At 46.9% G+C, this 25,122-nt stretch overlaps 1 protein-coding gene across 2 annotated transcripts in view; it reads left to right on the forward strand.

Annotated features, from left to right (window-relative positions):
- Nucleotides 1-60: 60 nt before the first annotated feature.
- Nucleotides 61-25,122, forward strand: part of SMOX (spermine oxidase) — a 68,146-nt gene continuing 43,084 nt past the window's right edge. The window contains exon 1 of one of the 2 annotated variants that reach the window (XM_086888011.1): nucleotides 61-149. The gene's annotated coding sequence lies outside the window, so the exon portion shown is untranslated. Of the gene's footprint in view, nucleotides 150-10,725; nucleotides 10,926-25,122 lie in introns of those variants that run through there. The other variant, XM_086888010.1, reaches the window with a different exon arrangement.

Raw genomic sequence — 25,122 nt, forward strand, 5'->3', positions numbered from 1 at the left:
AGTGATTCATAATCTCTACACACGGCTTGGCACACGCTGGGGATTTTTTTTTTTTTAATAGGAGCTGTTTTCCACTTGTGCAAACACAACAAAGGATTTAAAGGGACCTGCTTTGAGCCACCTCCAGCACCAGCAAGATTCAGCGAAAGGTAATGAAGATGAGTAGCATCATGGGCTGTAGGCTGAGCTATGTACGAGTGGGAGCTGATTCTCTGCTGGCTTTTAGGGGTCTTCGAGCTGAAAAAAGCTTAAAGCTGTGCCTGGTTTTGATTTTTTTTTTATAGCTTTTTTCTTCTGAATATCCCAGTACCTTGTGGCACTGATTTGTCTGAGTGGTAGAAAACAAATGCTGGGAGATAAGAGAACCTGATGGTGTTTGGGTAGGATTGTGGTGGATCCTTGTCCCCAGGCTGGGATTTAGTTGTGACACGGACTCTGATGAGATAAATTTCATTATCTGGACAGAACAGGGGAAAAATAGTAGAGGAATTAAGTGTTTTGCCATTTTGGGTCTGCTCTGTGGTTTGGACAATGTGTTGGTAGCAGGCATACAGGGGCAACTGCAGAAAGATGTGAAATCCCCTTCATATTTAGGAAGAAAATCCGGCATAAGCTGCTTGTTTCATCCATCAGGCATTCTTAGTTCTGAAGAGTTAAGTTGCGTAAGATTGCGGTTATTTTATTCAAGACAACTTTTTTTCTGTTTCTGTGGAAAATATCTGCAAGATTCAAACAAACCTGAAACATCAGGACGTGGAGAGCAGCTGGGTATTTGGATATTTGTCCTGAAGGCAGTGAAAAGGAATGACTTTTTTTAACGCATCCTCACAATTTCTTAGACTGCACTAAAAATCTGCCTCATCTCCTATTTTGATTTGTTTCAATGACCTCAGAAGATGTTTCCAGCTGGAGGTGGACTGGGAGATGTGCATCTGTGAGCGAGTAATTCCATGGAGGATTGTCTGCTACCTTTGGTGGTCGGTCCACTTCATTTTCTTTCAGTAACTTAATTTTTCTACCGTGTAGAAACTCTTCATGAAAAGTTCAGGGAAGTGGTTTGAATTCTGTCGTTTGAGTGAATTGACCATGCAGTCATGGAATTGTAGAATCATGGAAGAGTTTGGGTTGGAAAGGACCATTTTGTTCCAATCCCCTGCCATGGGCAGGGACACCTTCCACTAGCCCAGGCTGCTCCAAGTCCTGTCCAGCCTGGCTTTGGACACTTCCAGGGATCCAGGGGCAGCCACAGCTTCTCTGGGAAACCTCTGCCAGGTACTCCCCATCCTCCCAGGGTCTATCCCATATCCCATCTAAATCTTCCTTATTTCAGTCACTTTGGGGTTTGCATTACAGACTGCTCAGTTGTGCAGCAAGAGCCAGAAGCCACAGCTGAGGGGCACAGGAGAGAAAAAGCTGGGAAGGGCAGTCTGAGTGGGAGCCTTGCAGTCCGTGAATCTGACTGAATCATGCTGCTGATGTCATTTATTAGGGCTGTTTCCTGCTGAGGAACAGACTCAGCACCACACAGGTCTCCAGCCACTGCTGGCACGCTCCGGAGCAGTGAATCACCGGTGCTGTTTGCTGAGCTGAGTCACTTGCGTGGACAGAGACCTCACAGAAAATATTCCTTGGTGAACAAACTACTCCAGGAGCTCAGTAAAAAAAAAAAAAAAAAAACAAAATCCAGGTTATTTTTTGGCATCTTTTGCCTGATGAAAGGAGAATTTCCCTCAGTGGAATATCTCTGCTCCAAGGTGGTGTCTGGGTGCAGAGTGACCTGTGTTTCCAGCTGGCAGAACAAAGGCAGGGATCGTGTTTGAAGCCTGTTTGTTCAGCGTCCCAGTAACAAGACTTTGGGCACCTGGGAACTTTGGCAAGCAAAACCTGTATTTCATTATCTTTTTTTGTTTTTCCTTCTGAATCCTAAAGAAACAGAGGGAAAAAAAGGTTTAAGTTTTTTTTCTTTTCAACCAAAAAGGAAACTGTGCAAGGGGTGGGGGGGAAAGTTGTTTCAAGGCCAAATTATCACCTGCTAACTTTAATATTGGCTCAGATAAGTTAAAGAACGGAGGAGCATATAAAGGAGGTCTGGAAAAATCCTGTGTTCAAGGGACAGGGTAGCAAGGGAACACTGGGAACAGCCAGTGTCTTGGCTTTACAAGAACTAGTGGCCAGCAAATGAAATTAGTGGGATACATCCATGAAGGTGGGTCCTCATGCAGTCAGTTTCCAGCTGAGCTGGAAACATCTTTTTGAAGGATATTGTGGATACAAAAAGGTTCAGGAGGTAAATGGGCAACTGAGAGATGATGGAACTTATTGAGAGATATCTTCTGGGATTTACTAAGCAGACAAATCCCATTGGGCTCAGGACATCCCTTGAAGTGAATATAAAGAAGGCAAGGAGAGCTCTGGGGAGATGTGTTTTGTGTGTTTGACCCAACCTTGAGCAACTGCTCGTGGCCACTGGTTTCATTTTTTTTCTCTTCACTTTAACCTGAAGCAGAAGGAAGAAAAATGAGCTTGGCCACTAAAGCCATGGTACTTTGCACCATGTGATCAGAGTTGGGAGCAGCTTCCCTGGGCACAAAGGGCAGGAAGGTGTCCTTTATGTAGGCAATCCCAGGTCTGAGGTGCCCCAAATGATACCAGAGAGCACCTTATGAGGATGCTCAGATTTGTCTGACATTTTCTTTTCCAAGTCCCTTCCCACCTTCATCTGCACCAGCCAAAGCAGCTTCCCAAGGTGGATGGAGCCTAGAGCAGAGCACTGTGGCTCTTTTTATTCTCTTAATGTGTCCCAGCAACACTGGGCAGCCAGCCTGGCATTTTGACTGAGATTTTAAAGGCTTGTTATTACCGATTTCTCTTTTTCCATTTCTGTCCCAGCAATACTGGGTAATTTTACCTTTTTTTTTCTTTTTTTTCTTTTTTTTTTTTTTTTTTGTTAAACTCTTGTTTTTCTCTTCCTCTGGGGACTGGGACAAGGGACATAGCTTCTCAAAAATTATTTGGGTGCCAGATCCCTGCTAGCACCCATCACCAGCTGTAGTGTGCTGCTACCTCTCTCCCTCCCCGCCTCAGAGCCAGGCAAACACATTCTGTTCTTTTGGGATTATATCCTGGAGATCTGAATGTCACAGCAGGCTGTGCAGTTTAACACAGGAAACATTTGTGCCTGCTATTTAAGAGAAATAAGTTGCTCATGTTTCCCTGGGAACCAGCCCGTCAATCGGGCTCACTTGACTCCCCTGTTATTAGAATAAAATGTGAAAGAGTAAATGGATATATTGCAAATTGTGAAAGGGCAAAAATGCTACCTGGGTGTATTTTGTATCCAAAATACGCATCCCTATGTGAAGAAGGAGTATTTTTTCAGCTTTTTCAGATGGATTGCTGTTCTTTTGGATTACTTTTGCTGGCAGTGCTGTGTCTTCACACAGAGAGCTTGGAGCTGACTGTAAAAGAACCCCCTGTAGCTCAGCAGTTGTCGCATGACGTCCGTGTGCAGGTTGTACACAGCGCTCGCTCCCCAGGCTCCCTGGCACCGCTTTCCTGGCTGCCTGTGGCTGTACCTACACCTCTTAGGCCTTTCCTTCAGAGCTTCCCCTCCACCTCAGGAGTGTTTCTGCACCTCATTTTGTGCGGGTTCATAGGAGGGTTTATCTTTAAGACCTGCCACTCGCAGAGGCGGCAGGTTATCCGTGGGGCAAGGCTATTTTTAGGGAGCGCAGTGCCAGGATGGCTCACAGCTCTTGGCAGCGAACGCGTGCGGAGCACAAAGGCAGCCTCTGTACCCAGGGCTGCAGAACTCAGCACCCTCAGGAGCTGGGAGCCAGGCACGGGTGGGGAACAGGGCACAGCAGGAAAATGGAGCAGCTCGGGGCAGGGAGAAGGGCTGAGAGCTGCGAGGAGGCTGCTGTGGGCACCACGGTGCCAAGGCAGAGGAGGAGAGGCAGGGATGGAAACAGGGCAGGTTCTCAGGATCAATCTCTGGCTTTTGCAGGTATCAGCCTTTGGCTTTTGAAGGGAAATATCCAAACCAGTGGCATATGCCTGGAAGAGAGAGATATATTATCTGAAACACCTGGCCAGTGCTGGAGATCCAATATGGGTCTACTTTGCATTTTTTCCACCGTGCTTTCCTCTACCTGCTGTGAGATAAAGGCAGGACCTGTGCTGCTGTCAGTGGCAAAGCCTCCTCCCAGATTTCCACATTCAACCCTGTTCCTTTGCACCTGCCCAATTTTCATTTCCTGGAAGTTTTTTTTTGTGTTTGGAATAGTTGAAATGATTGTGGTTTCATGCAACCTGTGCTGAATTGGCAACAAAGGGGTGTAAACTTTCATAGCTGCTTTCACAAGAAGGCATGTTGGGTGAGATTAGACTGGATCTCCTGGGAATAACTTGTGAAGGATGTGCTAGAAGTGAACAAAATAGTGATAAATTGCTGAGAATCCATCTGTTCACTGTGTCACACAATATAAGGACATGGGAGCATTGAGGGCTGGAGCACCTCTCCTAAGAGGAAAGGCTGAGAGAGCTGGGGGTGTTCAGCCTGGAGAAGTCTCCAGTGAGAACTGAGAGCCCCTTCCAGTGCCTGAGGGGCTCTAGGAAAGCTGGAGACGGACTTTGGATAAGGGCATGGAGTGACTGGACAAGGGGAATGGCTTCCCATTGCCAGAGGGCAGGGATGGATGGGATATTGGGCAGGAATTGTTCCCTGCAAGGATGGTGAGGCCCTGGCACAGGGTGCCCAGAGGAGCTGTGGCTGCCCCTGGATCCCTGGAAGTGTCCAAGGCCAGGCTGGATGGAGCTTGGAGTGACCTGGTCTCGTGGGAGGTGTCCCTGCCCATGGAAGGGTGTTGGAACAGGATGATCTTTCAGGTCCCTACCAATCCAAACCACTCCATGAATCTGTGATTCTATGATGAATGGAAAGAGACAGCTCCATGCAAATCAAAGGATGTGTCATTGATACTATTCCTTGATTCACTGTCAATATTTACCTGAAGAGAGGAGACCAGCTCATGGAAACATAATCCAAAGAATGTTATTAAATACAGAGGAACCATGTGTACCCCACAAAGTCCCTGACAGAAAATAACTGGGAGCTGAGAGTGGTGAGTCCTGTTTTCCCACTTGTGGTTGTTCCCTGGCCAGCACACAGGTGTGTGGAGAAGATAGTGCCACCTTTTAATCTGCTTTCTGCCTGTGCTCCAGGGAAAACATTCCCAGTTTTCCTCATCCAAATGAAACCAAAAGGGCACTTTAGGTACAAGAACTCACAGGAATGGGATCATGAAGGCTTTTTAAATTTAGCAGAGAGAAATTTGTGGTAAGAATAAGTAATTGGCACTTGAAGCTTGACAGATATAATCAAGAAAGAGCAGCACATTTCAAGCTTTTTGGGTGTGTGCTTGCCAATTTATTGAGGATTGCAAAGGATCTTCCACACATGGATTTTTTTTCCCATTGTTGAGATTGGATACTTTTCTATATTCTTCCAGAAATCCATGTAGGAAAGTGTCAAAGCCTGCAGCTCTCAGGATATTAGAAGAAATTACTGCTTGAGCAGTCTCATTCCGGAAATCGCCTTCCTAGAAGGGAACAAGGATGAACCAACATGGGAGGGGAATTTCTCCTTCTCACCTGGACTAGTTTAATTTCTAACCACAAAGGTGATCTGGGTGGTTGTTCTATGTCCAGATTGCTCATCATGACAGGGAAATATTTATGAGAGAGCTCCCTGTCACTTGGACAGCCTGTCAAACGAGGACTGAACAGCAAAGGTCATTGTTACTCATTCCCATGAACTGCTGCAGCTACACTGGGATGACTGGAAGGTCACAGGGGCTTTTTTAGCAAAGGGCAGACTCTCTGAAGTGACTTTTGAAACTGCCTGTAGCCTGAATTTACTTTCAAAGGGAGGCTGCTGGGCTTTCAGGTTCTCTTTGTAGTCTTGGTAAAACCTTTTATTGACTTATTGTCAGGGGATGTGAGGAAAAGGGGAAAAACACCCACAAGAGGCAACACTGTTTGATCTCTGTCCTTCCTTGTTGTGCTTGCGAGCTGCAGCCTTGCTTCAGAAAAAAATTCTGGTGGGATTTTGTATTTATGTTAGAATGCTTCTGTCTCCTGCACTGGACGTGGGTTTGGTTTTTCTCCTGGGAATGTATGTTTTTGTTTGAGTGCTCAAGTGTTCCTCAAGTGGGTGAATGAGTCATGGAAATTCCATATTATGGATAGATGAAAAGATAATAAAGCATTATTTGTGGGCCCTCATGGTAAGTTTGCTTTGCCTACTTTGCAGGTAAAAGGGATTAGTCTTTCTCTAGTAAACAAACAGTGCAGAGGATGGAAAAGCCAGCTGGGCTTGTTTGGAGTTGCTGTAGTTATTTAACACAGGTATTTTTTCAGACTGTATGTGGTGTTTTGCTTGAGGAAACACAAGCAGCTTTGTCACTGTGTGTCACCCTGCCCAGAGCAGGAGCCAAAATCAGTACCCAGGTACCCTTAGGATAATAATTCCTGGGTTAGAAAACTGGAAACCCCTCTTCTGACTTACATATTTTGTGTTCAAATTACATTTTAACTTCATGAGGGTCCTGCCAGATACCAGTGTGCAAGTGGAACCCCCAAAAACTTGAGCCAAACTCATGAGGCCTTTCACTGCAGACGCTCTCCTAATGCCAAAGCTAAATGTTGGCAAGAGTGGGAAACCTCTGAAGCACAGCACACCCTGTGGCTCATATCAGGAGTCTTTGTATTGAGATTCCCGACTTCAAGTAGGAAACAGCACTTTTTCTAACATTTTTAAACCTGAGGATGAAAAATACAGTGCAACAACAGTAAAAGGCAAAACCTTTTCATGCCAAACATCAGGAATGTGGTGTTTTGGAGCACAGAGGGGTGGTCTGTGCAGCCTGATTTTATTTGCCACTCCTGCTCTCTTTTTCAGCCAGCTGGATCCTTATCTTTCTAAAAAAAGCTTCATGCCAGGCTTAATGCTCATTTCACCTGGCAGTTCTAGGAATGGGGCATTATGTTGGTCAATAGGAATCTAGAGAACAATTGCTTAATGGCTTTAAGTCATTATTTTGCTTGGCAGAAAATAAAAAAAAAGAGCAGCATCAGTCAATCCAATAGATCTCCTTGACCAGACTTCAAACATTCCCAAACCCAGAAATGCAGCTTCATAAAATGCCCAGGTACCCTCCCACCCTCCATGTGCCCACCATGAGCTCTCCTGATTTGTTTGCTGGAATTCCTTCCCCATCTGAAAGTGTGTGTTGAAGGACATGAGACCTGAGCTATTTCTGTCCTTTGTGTGGTACAAAAAACCCTTCCAGAAAGAGACTTTCCAGGCAATCATATGGTTTTCTTTCTTCACATTGATTATATCTCTGGATTGCAGCTCTGGGCAGTCTTTTCAGGTGTGTTGCACAAGGTCTTTCTCCTCCCTGGTTTTTAGGTTAGGCTCCCCAGATTTTTACCATTTGCTTTATATTTCAGTTATAAACCTGTCCTTCACTACTGCTTCCCAGGAAAGATGCTTCATTTACTGTGTGATCTGCTCATGGAAAACAAATGTCAAAGGCACAAAAAGTGCTGATTTTAGGATTTCATCAAATTTCCTCGGGACTACAGTCTGCACAAGGCACCAGCCTCAGTCATATTTATCAATTACCCTTAATGCATCGAACACTGTATTAAACATGGGCTTTCAAGGTATTTTAGCTTTATTTTCCCACAGGTAATTACATTTCTGTGTACCCTCAAAACGCCTCACAAGCATTCCTAGGGTTTATGGCTGACTCTGTTGCCAAATTTAAACTGGAGAAAGAGGGTAGAGCCCAGGGGACTCCTAATACCCAGAGCTTTCTAGATTTAGCTCAAATCCTTCACATTGCAGCCAGGCGAGCTCAGAGCTGGTGCAGCCCTGCAGCACGGTTGTTTATTTGCTGTGGAGGAAATAGAAGTGCCATTCAGTAGGAATTGGCTCACCAGCTTTCCCAGCTGCTGGATGACAAGCACCCCTCATGGTTCAGCTTCTCTGCGGGTACAGGGGGGCACCAGTCTGTCCTTTGTGGCTCCTCTTTGGCTAGGAACAAACACGGCCTGGATTTCAGGCAGCCCTGAGGGGCAGGTGCTGCTCTGTGAGATGCTGAGGACTCCAGGCAGGAAATCCTGGCTTCCCCTCCATCCTCTGCAGATAAGTATCTCCAAGCTGGACCATCAAACTGTCCCTATTTCCTTATCACCTCCGACTTTGTCCGGTCTGGTGGGAAAGGCTGCTCTTTCCAGCCGTGTTGCCAATTCCTCTCTTTCCCAATATAGCTGGTTAGAACAGGGATATGGCTCATTTCCCTGAAGTCCTTTAATTTTCAAAGCTCTGCTTCCATCTGTAGGCTCAGTGAAGACCCAGTGCTGAGGCTGTGAGGCACGTGTGGGAGGACAGAGCCCACCACCAGGCACAGGCTGGCTCCTGGGGTGTGCTGGATGGGGACAGCCACCCCGATGGCTGGCAGGCTCACAAACCATAGCCCAAACAGCGCGTGCCCACAGAATTGTAGAAAATCCTGAGTTGGAAGGCACCCACAAGGACTAATCAGTCCAATTTCTGGCTCCTCTGGCACGTGACAACCCCAACAATCCCATTATGTCCCTGGGAGTGTTGTCCAAACTCTCCTGGAGCTGTGGCAGCCTTGGGGCTGTGCCCATTCCCTGGGGAGCCTGGGCAGTACCAGCATGCCCTGGGTGGATTTTTCCTAATATCCAACTAAATTCCACCTGAAACAGCTTCATGCCGTTTTCTTGGGTCCTGTCAGTGGTCACCAGAGAGCAGAGATCAGAGCTGCCTCTCTACTCCCCTTCCTAAGGAAGCTGCAGACCATGGTGAGGCCTCTCTTCAGTCTCCAGTTGAACAAACTAAAGGACCTCTGCCACTCCTTGCTAGGCTTTCCCTCTAGACCCTTCCCCAGTTTCATGCTGTTCCTTTGGATGCTCTCTAATAGCTTTATATCCTTCTTATTTTGTCCTTTGTTCTATTCTGTCAAACATTACAGTGGCTTCAGCATCTGGTTACTTTGAGGGGCTTTGAAGGGTTTTGAGTCCAGTGGTGATGGCAGCACAGACGGGCAGTTGGTGAAGCTCAGGGTCTGGAGAAAAACAGCCTGCAAGCACTGCATATATGAAACTGAAAAGTTTGCACAGCTGTCTGATACCTGATGGAAGCTGGGAACCCCAAATCCATGTTATTCTTGCTGTTCTCCCCAGATGTTTTGACTGGCTCAGCAACTTCAGCCCAGCCATGCAGGTGCAAACCTCTGGCAGGTGGCTGAGTGTGTTCTATAAAACCTTAAAATGCTTGAAGGCAGCATGCAGACATGACTGATTTCCATCCCAGGCGCAGTCTTTCTTCCAGACTTTCCCTCCAGGCATCCAAAAGCAGCTTCTGCCAGCATTTAATGGGAAGGCTGCGGGATGTCTGAGTGCTCCAGCTCTACGGTGGACTCGCATCCCGTGAGTTACACATTGCTCAATCCTGGTCACAAACCTTTTTTGGAAATAAGCTGTAATTTAATAAAACCTGTGTTTACAGGGCTGCTGCTTGGATAAAACCTGTGCTGCTTGGAGAGGAGACTTTTACCCTGCAGCTGCATGAAAGGCATCAAATTCAGAAGGAACAGGGATGTCTTCCCTTTGCTTTAGGGCTCTGAGTGCCACCTCCCAAATTGTGACATTGGAACTGGAATTTCTTGGCTTTCCTTTCCATTTGGAAGAACTGTCCAAGGCACAGGCTCTGTGCCCAGAGCCATTTAAAAGTATTCTTATATACAGAATTGCAGAATGGTTTGGGTTGGAAGGAACATTAAAGATCACTCAGTTCCAACCCCCTGCCATGGGCAGGGACACCTTCCACCAGACCAGGTTGCTCAGAGCTTTGTCCAAACTGGTCTTGAACATTTCCAGGGATGAGGTGTCCAATATACATTTAGTAGATATATATGCACACACACATGCAAAATGCTTATTTTTTCTAAATATATATTTATAAACAAATGTGTTTTATAGTATATATATAGTGTATATGTATTATGTATATATATATTTACATTGCATATATATTATGTTTATATATATATATGTTGAAGAAGGTCCTTTGCTAGATTTTAGGGGCCTTCAAGCTGAAAAAAGTTTAAAGCTACGCCTGTTTTTGATTTTCTATAAGTTTTTTTCCCAGTATATCACGCTGCCTCGTGCAACTGCGTGGACACTGCTATCAGCGACTGGCAGAAACCAGACGGTGAGAGATAAGAAAGTGTGACGATGTTTGGGTAGGATTGTGGTGGGCTGTGTTTTTCTGGTTCACAGGCTGGGCTTTAATTGTGAGGTGGACTCCTATGAGATCAATTTCATTGTCTGGACAGGAATAGAAAAAAAAAAAAATGTGCAGGAATTAAGTTATTTTCCACACTGGGTCTGCTCTGTAGTTTGGTGAACGCCCCGGAGCAGGCGTATCAAAGCAGCCTTAGAGTACAGCGGCAACCGCAAAAGGCGAAAAAGACTTAGGAAGAAAATTAGGTTTAATATGCTCGTTTCACCAAATAAGCCGCGATATCCTCAGAGTTCCACGTTCAAGCCGCCCAGGCTGAGGAGCGGGGCGGAGGAAGCAGCGCAGCGGGCGGAGGCGGAGAAGGGGAAGGAGGAGGAGGCGGAGGCGGGGGATGCTCGAGGCGGAGCCGGGGCGGGCCGCAGGGGAGGCGGCTGGAAAACAGGCCGGCGCTGGTTCTCGGCCCGCAGTGCCCGCAGCCGCCGCTCAGCCGCGCCGGGAGCCGCTCAGCCGCGGGAGGCAGCGAGGCGAGAGCCGGGCGGGCGCCCCGACCCCGACAGTCCCCTCCGGCACCGCACCGCACAGAGAGGTACGCGGCGGGCGGCGGCCCCGGTCCCCTCGGAGCGGCCCCTCGCAGGGTCCCCTGGGCCCCCTCAGCCGGCACCTGCGGCGGGAGGGCCGGTGCCGCCTCGGCGGGGCTGCCCGGCTCCGTCCCCGCACTGAGCGCCCGGGCAGCGGCGGGGAGAGGGCGGGGGGCTTTGTCTGGGGGCACAGAGCCGGGACCCGTCCCACACACCTGCTCTGGGGGCCATTCCCTGTACCCCGTCCCACACACCTGCTCTGGGGGCCAATCCCTATACCCCGTCCCACACACCTGCTCTGGGGGCCAATCCCTGTACCCCGTCCCACACACCTGCTCTGGGGGCCAATCCCTATACCCCGTCCCACACACCTGCTGTGGGGGCCATGCCCTGTCCCACACACCTGCTCTGGGGGCCATGCCCTGTCCCACACACCTGCTCTGGGGGCACAGGGCCGGGACCCGTCCCACACACCTGCTCTGGGGGCCATTCCCTGTGCCCCGTCCCACACACCTGCTCTGGGGACCATTCCCTATACCCCGTCCCACACACCTGCTCTGGGGGCCATTCCCTGTGCCCCGTCCCACACACCTGCTCTGGGGGCCATTCGCTGTGCCCCGTCCCACACACCTGCTCTGGGGGCCATTCGCTGTGCCCCGTCCCAAACACCACCCTGAGGGTTCAGCCCGGTGTCCCATCCCACACAGGATCCCGGAGGAGCCAGCCCTGTGCCCCGTCCTACACACCACCACCCTGAGGGGCCGTTCCCCGTGCCCCGTCCCACCTCCCCAAACTACTCCAGGGCACGCTCGCTCTGCCCCATCCCTCTCACCCCAAACCACCCCAGAAATTTTCTGACCCTCATTCCTCCGTCCCTTGGCACCCCAGCCCAGGTGCAGAGCAGGTGCCATCCCTACCGCTTTCCATGGGGACCGTGGGAGAAAGGATCGCTCTCTCGGCTAAGGGCACAACACGCACGGCTGTGTTGGGATTTTGGGGTGTTTTGGGTGTTTATTTTCCCCCTGCCGTGTGCTGATGTCGGTGGATCTCCCGCCTGTGGCACGAGCCCGCGCGTGCCTCCGCGTTCCCCGCCTCGGCGTTCCCGGCGATGACACCGAGAGGAGAGGTTAAGTGGGGAAGTCACCGTGCCGGGGATGTGAATGACGAGCGGCGAAGCCTCGCTCCCAGCTTGTTTGTGTTTCTGGTGTTTTCGTGTTTATGCAAAGCTGTTACAATACCGGGGGCTTGGCGGTTCACACCGATCTGGCGTTTTCAGTCGAATCCATCGACTTCTGCGGAACTGCTCCGTCTTTGAGATCCGTGTAGTGGATGAGAGATTAGTCCTGAATGCCGGGTAGTAAAATGCACGCAGCCAATTGTCAGTTACTGAAACTGACCTCAAAACAAAGCTTTTATTTACATTCTTAAACCCGTACACAGTGCTGCTCTGCTGCACCCTTCCTCTGCTCATCCCAAAAAATGCTTTCCGTGGATTACAGACATGCTGTCTCAAAACGTGGTGCTGGGACCAGCTGTAATTGCCTGATATATTAGATGTAGACATGAGCTTTACATAAAAGTGAAACCATATGTATCGCCTAACACATGTCCACTCTGTGATCCTGCACAAACAAAGTTGAGCCCAGAGCCCTGTCCTTAGCTCACCCTGTTGATCCACTTTTCCCGTAGCCTGTAGGATGCAGTCCTGTTCCCAGAGTTACCAGACAGGTTTAGTGGAGAACAAGAAATCAGCCCAGGAGCATTTCTGTGTGTTGTGCAAGAATGCTGTTATGTTCTCAGTCCTTTACAGATGTTGTTTTATTGACTTAGTGATAACATTTTGCTCTCCTAGGTCCTTTTCCCTTTCCAGATTGTTAGGCCAGCACTTACTAATCTTTTATGGCACTGCTGTGGAACAGATGTACCGTGTTTTTTTAGGGAGAAGCAAACTCTGTGGTTTCAGCTGGCTTTGCCTCTAAAAAAAGCCAGCACTGCCTTTCCCTCGTGCCACTGTTGTGGAGTGGGTAGCTGGACTAGGAAGCCTGTTTGGCTGACTACTGAGCTGGCAAAAATCCAACAGCCTTGGGTCTGACTCAGTGCCTGGATCCAAATCATTGTGTGGCTGTTGAAATGTTTACCTGGACTTCTTTGGGTTTAGAGCAGCATCCAGCTGGTATTTTGGCTGAGCTGTGTGTGGAGAGGGGTGTAGAGGTCTGAGGCTTCAAATGCTAAAAATGCTGGCTGATGTTCGGTGCTGGGTCGTTTCTCCCTCTCTGTCCTTTGGTTCCGTGGAGCAGCGGCTCTGGAGCTGTTCTGCTTTGTGCCACGCTTCCCTGAAACGCTGGAGTGTGCGGCTGGAACACCACAAACACGCTGCACATGTCCTGGGATCCCGTGTGCTCAGCCCTGCTGCTGCTGAGGGCACTCGTGGCTGTCTCTCTCTGGTTTGAGCTGGAAGCGCTTTCTCCCCATTGTGTCTCTCCCACCAAAGTGTCACGAGCTAGCTGTGGTGTCTCTGAAACTCCGTGTTCTACTGGGATGGAGGAATCTCAGTTGACTTGGTGGCACTGGAGGGTTGAGGTAGAGTTTGGAGAACTCTGTCAAATTGTTGGCCTTCCTTACAAACAGCAGACACGGTGGTTTCTGGGCTCCCTACAGCATCTAAGAGGTGTGATGATGCTTTTACTGACCTCCACCTTAACCAAGTAGTGTAATTTGGGTTCCTTTCACTCATCCATCCTCAAAAGCTTTCAGACCCCTGCCCATCTTTGCCTCTGAAGCTTGGAGGAGTATTCCTGTGTCTTGCTGCCAGCCTCAGGAGTGTATCTGCCTGTCTCTCAACCCCACTTCCATCATTTTGTGTTTTCTGTTCCTGTCATCTCACTGAAAAATAATCCCTTCTAATCAAATCTGGGATTCTCCAACTAAATTCCTGCTGGCCCAAGTGAGTGTCTAAGGAAAATTGTGATGCTGACTTCTGAAGTATGTGGAATTACTTTGTATGATTGGGTTATACAAAAAAGAGAAATTATTTTCTCTGTTGTTTTCACAAGTATTAAAGCACAGCCTGCTGTGTTTCGCAAATCTCTCCGCTGTCTCCTTCTCTCAGTAATTGTAATTAACAGACCAGAAAATGGAAAAATGTAGAAATACCCTTTTCCACTGGCCGCAAACATTTGTCCTCTCTAGAAGTTAATGAAGTCAAGTCTATGGAAATTAAATTACTGTTTGGTTTTTTTTAGTTCTGTTGGTAAGCTAAAACATTGTGTCAGAGTGGTAAATAATAAATAAAAGAGCTGTAAAGATCTCCTCTTGGAATTGATGTGGTTGAAGAATGGATTTGAACTCTTCTTTCTTAGGAGAGTCTAAACCTCTGGCTTTAAGGTGTGGCTGGGGGATCTGTCCTGCACTGCTTGCATGCAAAAACTGATCTAAGCACAGCAGTAATGTGGGAAGGAGATGGTAACCCACCGTGAGAATAGGGAATAGAAGCATAACCATAAAAAAATCCCAAATGCAACCAATTCATCAAATTACGGAATCCTAAGACACAAGTGGTTTTACAAGTGACACCTCAAAACCACCTTTGTGGTGTTTCCAGACTGCATTGTCGTCTTTGTTGTCTTCCTGTTGAGGGAACATGAAAATTTTCAGCTACTTTGATTTTTCTGTCCTGTTTTCATTGGCTGTGTTGGTGTGTTGGCTTTGCTGTGTCTGGGCATTCCGTGTTGGGGGCACACGGGTGTGTGCACTGTAATAAAACTTGAGTTTACAGGAGTCACCATGGAAATTGATTGATTTTTTTTTTAATTTTTTTTTTTTATATCTAATATTTCAGTGGTTTCTTCTTGTTTTAACAAAAGATTCCAGAAATACCATGGGTGGGAACATGAACCACGTGGAAAATAAATCTTTGTGGCAACTCCAGTTACCACCATGAGCGTGGTGACACCTGAGGAGCACATTGGTGTGGTGCAGGTGTTTCACGTGGTGTGTGGCTTTGCTCTGGAGAGTGGCTTTGAAGGAACCTTAGCTTGAGGTCCTGTTTTTCTGTTTCCACGAGAGCCAGTGCCCTTGAGGGGCTCTGGGAGAGGGCTGGGCTGCAGGCTGGAAGAACAGGCGCAGGTGGGTAGCTGAGAGAGATGGGGGTGTCCACCTGGAGAAGAGAAAGCTCTGGGCATGCCTTTGATCACCTTCCAGTACCTAAAGGGGCTCCAACAGAGCTGGAGAGGGATTTTGGATAAGACCCTGGAGTGACAGGACAAGAGGGAATGGCTTCCCACTGACATAAGGGACTTTCAGATTCGATATTAGGAAGTTCTTTAGTCAGACAGTGATGAAGCCCTGACACAGAAGCTCTGGTTGCCCCACCTCTGCAAGTGTCCAAGGCCAGGTTGGACAGGGCTTAGAGCAACCTGGGATAGTGGGAGGTGTCTGTGTCCATGGCAGGGGGTGGGAATGAGGTGATCTTTAGTGTCTCTTCCAACCCAAACCACGCTGTGATTCAGCCAGCAGCCCTGAGCTGTGGAGAGCACAGCACACAGAGTTTTTATAACAATGCATTTGCTGTCTGAGCCCGACAGCAGCATGACAAGGATGTTAGCTCTGGGAGATATGCTCTATATTCCGGTGACCTTTTCTTCTGGAAATCTTTAAATGCAGTGAATGTGGTGTTGTTTGGTGAATTTTAATCATGCCCTTGGCTTTAAGTGCGGTTTTGGTGTTATTTTTCATGGTGACTTGAAGTTTTTGTTTTGTGACATGTTGGGGCCAGGGCCGTGAGGTTGCAAGGATGGGCTGGAAGGGAAGTTGTAAGGATGCAGCAGGGACTGGTTTGGCTCTGAGAAAGACCTGGGTTTCTCTGATGAGCTCAGCAGCAGGAATGTAATGCAAGAGGGGTCAAAAAGCCCCTCCTTGCTTTTCCTGCTGGAGTTTGATCCCTGAGCTATTCTCGGGTAGTTCTCTGCTACCCTGCTCTGCTTTAAAGTCTCAGTTAAACAAGGCACTTATTGTTGGTGCTCTCTAATTCCAAATGATGGTGGCTGGCAGCTTGCTGGGTCTAAGGGAAACAGATTTTGCAGCCCCAGAGTAGTGATTTACACAGGGCTGTTGTTGGATATTCCCTCTTTGGGGCAGTTTAACACATCATGCTCTGAGACCATGTTTCTCTCACTTCCTGGAGCAGAAGGATGGAGGGAACACTGGGGGCCACAGAACAGATCCGTGCCAGAAAGGGAGTGAGGAGATCTCAGCTGTGGAGGGCCCTAAAGAGCTGAACTGATGTAAACCTAGACAATTTCAACTTACAGGGAATTTTTGATTTGGTAACTTTCGTTACTTTTATCCAGTAAGTCTTTCAAGGACTGCAAAGCCTTTTTAATGGCTTGAAAAGTTCATTTAATTCCACTTTTAGGGTGTGTGTGTACTCACTGAGTTCAAAGGCAGGAACTACCTTTTAAGAAATAAGACACTGTTTGTTTTCCTGGCTGATGAAGTAGAAAACTAAATGAATGTACATAACTTTTGAAGAATGGATACTTAATTAATTTCTTCACCATTAATTATTCTGCACAATGCCAGATTTTCCTTAAGTGTGTCCTCTAGATTGAGCTGGGTGGCATGGAATAGTGTAGATTGCTGGCATGCTTGGAATGACTGAAGTATTGGACAGGATATGGTCATGTTTGCACACTTTGAGAAGGGGGGAAAAAAACCATGTTGGTTTTAGATCATTTGTATCGTGAAGTACTTACTCAAACTCCCTTGTAGCTGATGTAGGCAGAAAATGCCTCATGCTAAGTGAAGCAGATAGTTCTAGCCTATCCTTAAACTGGGAATTGCATAGGAAAGGAGTTTATTTTCCTTTATAAGAGCTGATTCAGTTACATTAATTTGTAAGGGCAGGTGGGGAATGGGCTTTCTTCCAAAGAGGTTGAAGAGGTGCAATATTCGAGCGTGCTCACCTGATGTTTCTGTTGGACAGGCATTTAGTCTGAAACTGAATTAAAAAGTCTCCTGTCCCGTGGGATGCATGTTCCAGGATATGGATGTAAGCTCCTGCTTTGATCTCCAGTCTTCTTCTAACAGGATTTTCTTTTTTGCAATCAGTCACTGCTGTGATCCCAGAGGATTCTGCCAGGAAGATGTGCCTGGTAATCCTTTGCTTGAACTCCTGAAGCTCACAGACCCTTTGGGAAAGCCTGGCAAGCTGGCACAAGGGTTGTTTTGCAAGAGCCTGGCTTTAGGAGTGGAGCTGCCCTGAGATGTTTTCTCTGAGCTGTCCTGTCTCCAACTGCTTGTTTCCTCTCTTGCATAACTCCTTTCCAGCCGTCAGAGCACAGGCTGACGGGTGACTTGAATAGATTTAAGAAGCTACTTCTAGGAAAAGGGGTCATCCTGTTCCTGTGCATGTTCTGTTGTGACTCTGGGTGTGAGATCTCGGTCAGGGAGCCCACATACCTGGCAGAAGATTATTATTTTTATGGGGTTATTTTTTAGCTGGATCCAATCCCTGACCCATCCCATGACTGCTGCTGTCAGCACTACACGTACAGTCAGCGCTGTCCTTTAAGGACAGTACAAACTGGGATCTAAATCTTCTGGGATTGCATAACTGTGCCCTTAGATGTGCCAGGGTGTGCTGACAAACACACACACACACACACACACACACACACACACACACACGTCTGGTTATAGCTGAGATGTGCTCACAGAAACTTAACACATGTGAGTATTTCTCCCTGGGATCGCTTCTGTCACCTTCCTCTCTTCTTGTTCCATACACAGAGCTTGTAAGTTGACTTTGGATTTTCAAGAATGGACCAAGAGGATTGTGGGGCAGCACACAAGGAAGCAAAAATTACTGAAACCTCTTTGACAGGTCAAGCTTTAACCCTGAGCTAAAGGCTGGTACTTAAGAGTTTGTAGTTTACACTCTGCAGCTCAGATGCTCTGACCCCACGGGACACTTTGTACCATTCATTAATGTTTGCAGGAGCATAAAGTCATCCCAGCAGACTAAATTAAATGTCTCTTCCTAGTCATGGGGAGCTCACATCATTGCTCCAGTGTCACAGTGGCATCTGGTGTCTCTGTTTGGGCTTTGAGAGAACTTGACAAAGGGCTTAGTGTGACTGTGGGCTTTGGAGTGAAGCACCGGGTCATTACTCTTTGTCCCCTGTTTCCCTTGGGGTAGGATCGAGGACAGGGATCCAATCCTGAAGATCTTATGCATGAAAATATTCCAGGGAGGAACAGAAGAAAGGCCTGAAGAGAAAAAAGAGAACTGCTCAGACTGCAGGGTGAGATGAGAAGGGGACAAATGGGAGGGACAGTTAATAGCTCCTGTTAATAACTGTCCCCATGCTGTGGGATGTGAGAGGGACTGTGCTGGGAGAAGGCTGTGCTGGGGTGCTCCTCTTCCCGTGCCTGTCCTGTGAATCCAGCTCTTTGTGTTCTCCCTGTACTGCTCCTCTAGGAATGGAGGGAGAAGGTGCCATGTGAGAACAGGCAGCTGCTGCATGTGGGATCTTGCAGTGTTTCTCCAATGTATGATGGAAATATTTGAGAGGCTTACGTGCTTTGGGGTTGCTGCTGACGTGTTCTGTTGTCATATTTCTGTTACAATCAAAGAACTGCAGGGCTGGAAGGGACCTTAAGTTGTCTAATGTGACCTCCTGCCCCAAGGCTGGGTCAGATCTATCTAAACTTCCCCAGCAGATGTTTGTCCAAAGCCATCGTTAAAACCTCCAGTGACGGACTTTCCTCATCCTCCCTGGGTGATCCTTGAAAGTCCATCATTGTTCTTGCCCTTACCAAGATTTTCCTAGTTTCTCACTTGGATTTCTGTGCAGCAGTAGAGAATTGCTGCCCTCTTGCCCTTTTGTTACTGTACAGAGTGAGCTGTTCAATCCTCTGGAGCTGCCTTTGGGAATCTCTGGGCCGTGTCTTCCTTGAGCTGCAGGGTCCAAAACTTGCCTGGAGTGCTGTGTCTGATACCTGTGTGTACTGAGCCAGCAAACACCATTTTGTGACTCTCAAGTAGACTTTTGAGGTGTGATGAATTCACTTTAGTTTTGGACAGAGCACTGGTGAAGTGTTTTGTCATGCAGAGTTTTATTATAGCTTTGTCTCTTTACCAACTATAAAAACAGAGCACGTGCTTTCCTTGCCCAAGTGCTGTCTTTTCCACAGGGATGTGTTCTGGATCTCTGACTGTTCCAGAATAATTCCTTCCTGTTGTAAGGTGAAGGAAATCCTTGCCAGCTGCCCTGACCGAGGCTTTCCCCCTGATTAGCTCGATTACAGCTCAGCCATTGTGCTTTCCTGCTCTGATCTGCCAGCTGTAGCTCAGGAGTGACCTTCCCTTCTCCCTCCCTGCTGTGATTACACTCTGTGCATCTGATTTTCTACCTACTGTCCCTTTGTTCCCCTGAAGGATTCAGCTATTCATGTGTTTCTAAAGCTGGTAAAAAGTGGATGTGAAGATTATTGTGAGAGGTAGCACTCAAATATAAAACATGACAGAAAACATATCAGCCAGCACTAGAAGCATTATTTGCTAAGGAAAACTCCTTCACTTTGGGTTTTTTCTCCAAAAAAGATAAACTTGCCTTTGTGTATTGTTCTAGGTATTTTCTCTGCATCTATTAACACCTGTATTATACTTTTCAGTGGGAGAGAGTAGTAAGTGTGTGTGAAAGGTTTGTCTGCACACAGAGAGCCTTTGTCCTGAGACAACTGAAGAAGCTCTCACCAAAATGAAGGCTGGTCTGGACAGGTCTGAAACATCTTTTGGCATTAACTTGTGTTTATTGCTGTGGGAAGAGCAGGTAGGGAGGAGCCGTCTGGCTTTTTTTGTTTGATCACTATGTATCTTTGAATTCCTCGGTTTTCTTGCAGAGTTTCTGTATGATAACTTGTGTAATGTGAGTCCCCAGTTTATCTTGTTCTCTTTCAAATTGCAGTGAAAGCTCTGGTGTTTCATTCCTTACTTTTTTTTGCTGTCAGTTGCAGACACTGGGATCTTTAGTCATGTGGAAGGTATTTTATTGACAGCTTTAGAGTCTGAAGTACTTACATGCACTGAAGAGGTGTAGAGTGATGTAGACTGCTGGGCAAAATCCCTTTTCCAATGTTCCTTGATAAAGATTTCTTAGAATTGAAGAGTAAGTGAGGTGGCACAGGAGATTTGAAGCTCTCTCATCTGACCTCCTGCTCCAGACAGGGCCAGGATCAAAGGTAGGTTTCTTGTGAACTTTTTTGGACCTTTTTCAGTCAAGAGTGGCAGGTTGATGTCATGCTTTTTGCTCTTGAGGTGAGGAATATTTTCCTGCTGTCTGATCAGTATTTCTCCCACTGTGAGTAATTCCCATTGTTTCTCATTCTTTTGATTCCTCTTGATCTCCTGGAACTGTCGTGTCACAACTGTCCTGTTACAGAACTCCTGATCAATCTGCAGTGACTTGCTCAGTTGAACTTTCAGTGTGGACAGGGGCAGGACTCATCACCTCTATGGTCCCTTCTAGCATCAGTATTCAGTCTGGCTCCATCTGCTCAGTAAAACCTCATTTAAGTAGTTGAAGACAGTAACTGGATCCCCCACTAAACTCTGTTTCTTCTCCAAGTTCAATAACCTCATTCTCTCATTCCCTTCCCACACCAGGTGTTCCAGTCTGTTGGCTGCTGCCTTTCCAGCTCAGTGATCCAAGCAAATTTGAGCCTCAGAGTCATGGAATCACAGACAGGTTTAGTTGGAAGGGACCAGAAAGCCCATCCAATCCCTTGCTGTGGACAGGGACACCTTCCACTATCTCAGGGTGTTCCAAGCCCAGTCCAGCCTGGCCTTTGTACGCTTCCAGGCATCCAGAGGCAGCCGCAGCTTCTCTGGGCACCCTGTGCCAGGGCCTGCCCACCCTCACAGGGATGAATTTCTTCCTCATATCCCATCTATTCCTGCCCTCTGTCAGTTCAAAGCTTTGTGTTTGACCCATCCAATTGGTATCTCCCCATTTTTCTATGTTGGTAAGCCCTGGACTCTTGTTCTTTCCACCCACATTGATGGCTGTTATCTTGTTTTCAAACAGAGATTAAAGCCAGAGGGTTCAATTCAAGGGAACCAAACTCTGAATTTTCCTGCTGGATTTGGAAGGAGAGATCTCCCCCCAGGCTGTGTCCTGCTTGCTTGTCTGCACTAGTCTGTTTTTAGGAACATTTCTGGCTTAAATGGATCCAGCTAAATCTCACACCTGGTGTTTTTTAATTTTGTTGCTCTCCACAGGGTACTCTCAGGTCTGCTGTTCCAAAAAGCATGGCAGTGAGCTCAGGGCAGAGCTTTGCAAGGCATAGCTGAGTGCTTTCCATGGCTCATCCCTTGGGCTTTGCCTTCATGCACCTGTGGGTCATTGTTGAATGTCACATTTTGCCTTGACCCTCTAAGAGCTTTTTCTGGAGACTTGCTGAATAGAGAGTTGCTCCTGTTTTTGTACCTGGGGCTTCTCTTTCTTGATTATTTCCTGATGCCGATATTGGACCAGTGCATGAAGCTCATTTAGAAATTGAAATCTGTACACCATGCTGCTTGCAAATCCTCCCAGCTGAATCATCTGTTATGTTTATGGCCATACATTCCAGTCTGTCATCCCTACTGGTAATAAAAATATTGCACAGCTCTTATGCCTGGCTGGTCCCGCTTTCCAGTGCCCCCCCATTTAGATAACAAACCCTTGATAATTATGCTCCAAGAAGGATGTTATTGTGCAGCCATTTTATGGTGATTACATCTAATTAATGTTTTCTTAGGTGGATCTTACAGGAATGTTGTGTGGAACAGCATCAGAGCTAATAAAGATTGCATTTCTGAATCCCTTTATCAATCCTGTACATTTTTTCCTGGTGATGCACAGATCCTTTATTGCTTCATGGATTTCTGATGGTGGACGGGACCATAGTGGTGATGAGTCCTGCCCCTGTCCACACTGAGAGTTCAACTGAGCAAGTCACAGCAGGACTTGATCAGGAGTTTTGTGATGGGACAGTTGTGACATGACAGCTCCAGGAGATCAAGAGGAAACAAACGTGATGTGTTTATGGATCCCAAACAAAATTAAACAATTACTTGAATGCAGTCTCTTCGGAGCAGCCTTTGAACGAATCCCAACCCTTTTTCTGCAAGGGCTGGGAACATAAAGAACGTGTCTAATCTGTACTGATATCAGGCAGCAGTTATCAGTGCCTACGTGCTGTTACTCAGATCTCGTTAGGTGCCTAATTGGATAATAGGCAGGACACTTCACAACTGCATAAGTATATTAATCTTAATCTGGAGCAGGGAGGGGAAGATGTGCTCGGTGACAAATGGACACAAGAAGATGCACAGTGGGGCAGAGGTGTAAATATGGGGCTGTGTTCCCATCACCTCAGTCCCAGTAACTGAAGGCAGAGCCCCTGTGTCTGCAGCGTTTACATCAGTGCTGGAGTCCTAGAGCACAGAGGTACAGCACTTTCAAACTTCATCCACGTTGGCCAGGCAGCTTCACCTTCAAAAGCACACTTTTTCTAGTAGTTAGATCTCTTTCTAAATTCTTTTTAATAAAACATGCAGTATAACTTAATACCTGTTTTTAAATCCAACATGATAGAACAGAGAGAAGCATCCTGTGTGTTTGTGTGATACTGGACTTTGCAGCATGTTCTGGGTCCTAAAGCTTGTTTCCAGTACATGCTGATACACAGTGGACAGGATCAGAAAGCTTCCACGTTTCTGTATGAGGAGAAGTTATTTGATTATTAAATACTCTTCCCTTTCCTTCCTGAAAAAATGCAGTTACCCAGTTTTAAACTTTTGGAGTGGGTTGCCTCTTTCCAAAGGTGCAGTGAAACCTAAGTCAGATTCTTGTGGAAGATGTGGGTATGAGCACATTTCATGAGTTGGCACCACCTCTTCTATTGTCAGGAGAAGGGATCTGCAAGGGACATTTCTGGGTGCAAAAGATGGATCTGCCAAGGGGATCTTTAGCTCAAGGTAATGGGAGAGCGACTGTGTGTCCTCTCCATGTATTTTCTGGATTTCCTTTTGTCTGATGAAGGTTTTTCACAGAAACCTCAACTTGAGCTCAACTTTTGGCTCTGTAGCTCATGTGAGATGCCTGCAACTTCTCATTTATTTCTTGCTTAACCTCATAGGAATAGTATTTTCACCTTTTGCTGTCCAGCATCTTTCTGTAGCTGGCAGGAAGGACAGGAGCCAGCCTCTTAATCTGTAAGTGTCTTAAGCAAATGTAAACTCTTCTAAGCGTGTTTATCACCGAGCAGCTCATTCCCAGCTGTGCAAAGCACCTTGTGGCTGGTTTGTGTGGGATGCACAGAGGATCCTCTGCTGCTTTGTCCTGTCATCTGTGTTTGTGACCAACCAGGGCTAAGAGTGAGATACTTGTCTGTGTGAGGAAACTCTTCTGCTGCACTGTGAATGTAAAGCGTGCTGACTTTCCCATGGAAAATGTTATTTAAAAACAGAACGCCTAAACTGGTTTTATTTTGGATGAAGGGAAGACACCGTGGGGTGTTTGGTCCATGTTGGTGTGGACAAACTCCCAGATGGAGGAACTAAAGAATGGTGATAGAATGCAGAAGAGTTTTTGTGGTTATCCACACCTGATCTAGTGCCTGCACTAACAGCATGATCAGCAGGGAAAACCAGTATTTTTTTCCAAAGGGTAGCTGACATCTGGGCAGCCAAATTCCTGGGACAGGCTCTGGAGAGAGCCTGTGTCCTTGTTCAGCTCACGTAGTCCCTCTGAGGCACTGGTGGGGGGTAGCTGCAGGTAACTCTTCCCTTCTGTTCTTTGTGCCTGGGTCATGCTGCAATTGGAAGCATCCAGAAGAAATGAAGGAGAGTGGGCTGCTACAGATGGTCTCCCCAAAGTGTTGGATGTGTTGATAGCATGTTTTCTATAGCTATACACACCAATATTGCCTTTATCTCCTATCCAAATCTGCTGGGTATTGATGTGGACTCAATCCGTCGTCAGCTTCGAGTCAGGCTCAACTTCAGCCTGTACTTATTAAAGAGTGAAGAATGCTCTGTCATATGCAGTTGATAAGGGAATTTAGAAATAAAAGTGCATATTAAACTGTCAGTAGCATTTTTCCCCCCTCTTTATCTGGAAAAAAAATAATGGCATGGGTTGTTTTCTTCCTCCTGCGTGGGCAATTTCTAGACACGCCCAACATTTACAGGATTGCTTTTCAAACCCAAGAGAACCCTTACGGTGGTCCTCTGTGGCCCCTGCCTGCTGCAGATCAAACCCACACCCAGACAGGCAGGAATTAAAAGCAGAACACCTGCTTGGTTGATCTCTAGTGTGTTCTTTCCAGAAAGTTTTAAAGATGTGTTTTTTGAGGACAATGAGGAGGTGAGATTTGTGACGCCGTGGATTCATCTCACCCTTGTGGCAGAACATGGATGAGCTGTCCTTGTAGAGGGAGCCACAGTAGGATTGTGTCACTCTAGGTCTTCATTAGGATCTTTAAGTACTATTTTGAGTTTCCTGAGCTTAAGTCACAGAAGATGTGATGTCTGGAGTCAAGGCCTGGCCTGTGACAGGCAGTCCTTTGGAAAGCTGTGCAAAGATCCTCGTGTCTCTCCAAAGCAGTGCCCTGTATTTCAGAAAGGAACATTGTGAGTGAGGAGAACAAGTTTCAGATCACATGTTCCCCAGCAAATACTGTCCTTTCGATAGGAAGACTTGTTGGAGAATGTTAATTGAGTCCCTTTTTAAATGAAGGAGGCTTTGCTTCCTTCCCAAGTTTTCAAAACAAATTTTCCAAATACAGTGCCTATGTTTCATTCAAGTGTAAATCCTTTCTCTTTAACCTGGAAGTTATCCCAGAAAAAAGCCTATCCATTCACTGCAGGACAGACCTTTGTGGTTGTAGTGGAAAAAAAAGAAGTGGATCAAATTGTCCAAACAGGAAGGGAATTAAGAAAAGCCTTTGCTCAGTGAGCAGAGCTCTCATTTCAGTTTAAATGGTGTCCTACAAATTCCACTTTACATCTCCATTGCTTTTGAAGCATCACACAATGATTGAGGTGTCTGCTAAATTTAGAAATGACAATTTTTTTCCTGCCAACACGCCAGCCTAGCTGGAGGGATTTCAGCATGTAGTTATGGGATGGATGCAAGCAGTGATTTGAAATTTACT

The sequence above is a fragment of the Cyanistes caeruleus genome, chromosome 5 (genome assembly GCF_971803275.1).
Source record: "Cyanistes caeruleus chromosome 5, bCyaCae1.hap1.1, whole genome shotgun sequence".
Classification (NCBI taxonomy): domain Eukaryota; kingdom Metazoa; phylum Chordata; class Aves; order Passeriformes; family Paridae; genus Cyanistes; species Cyanistes caeruleus.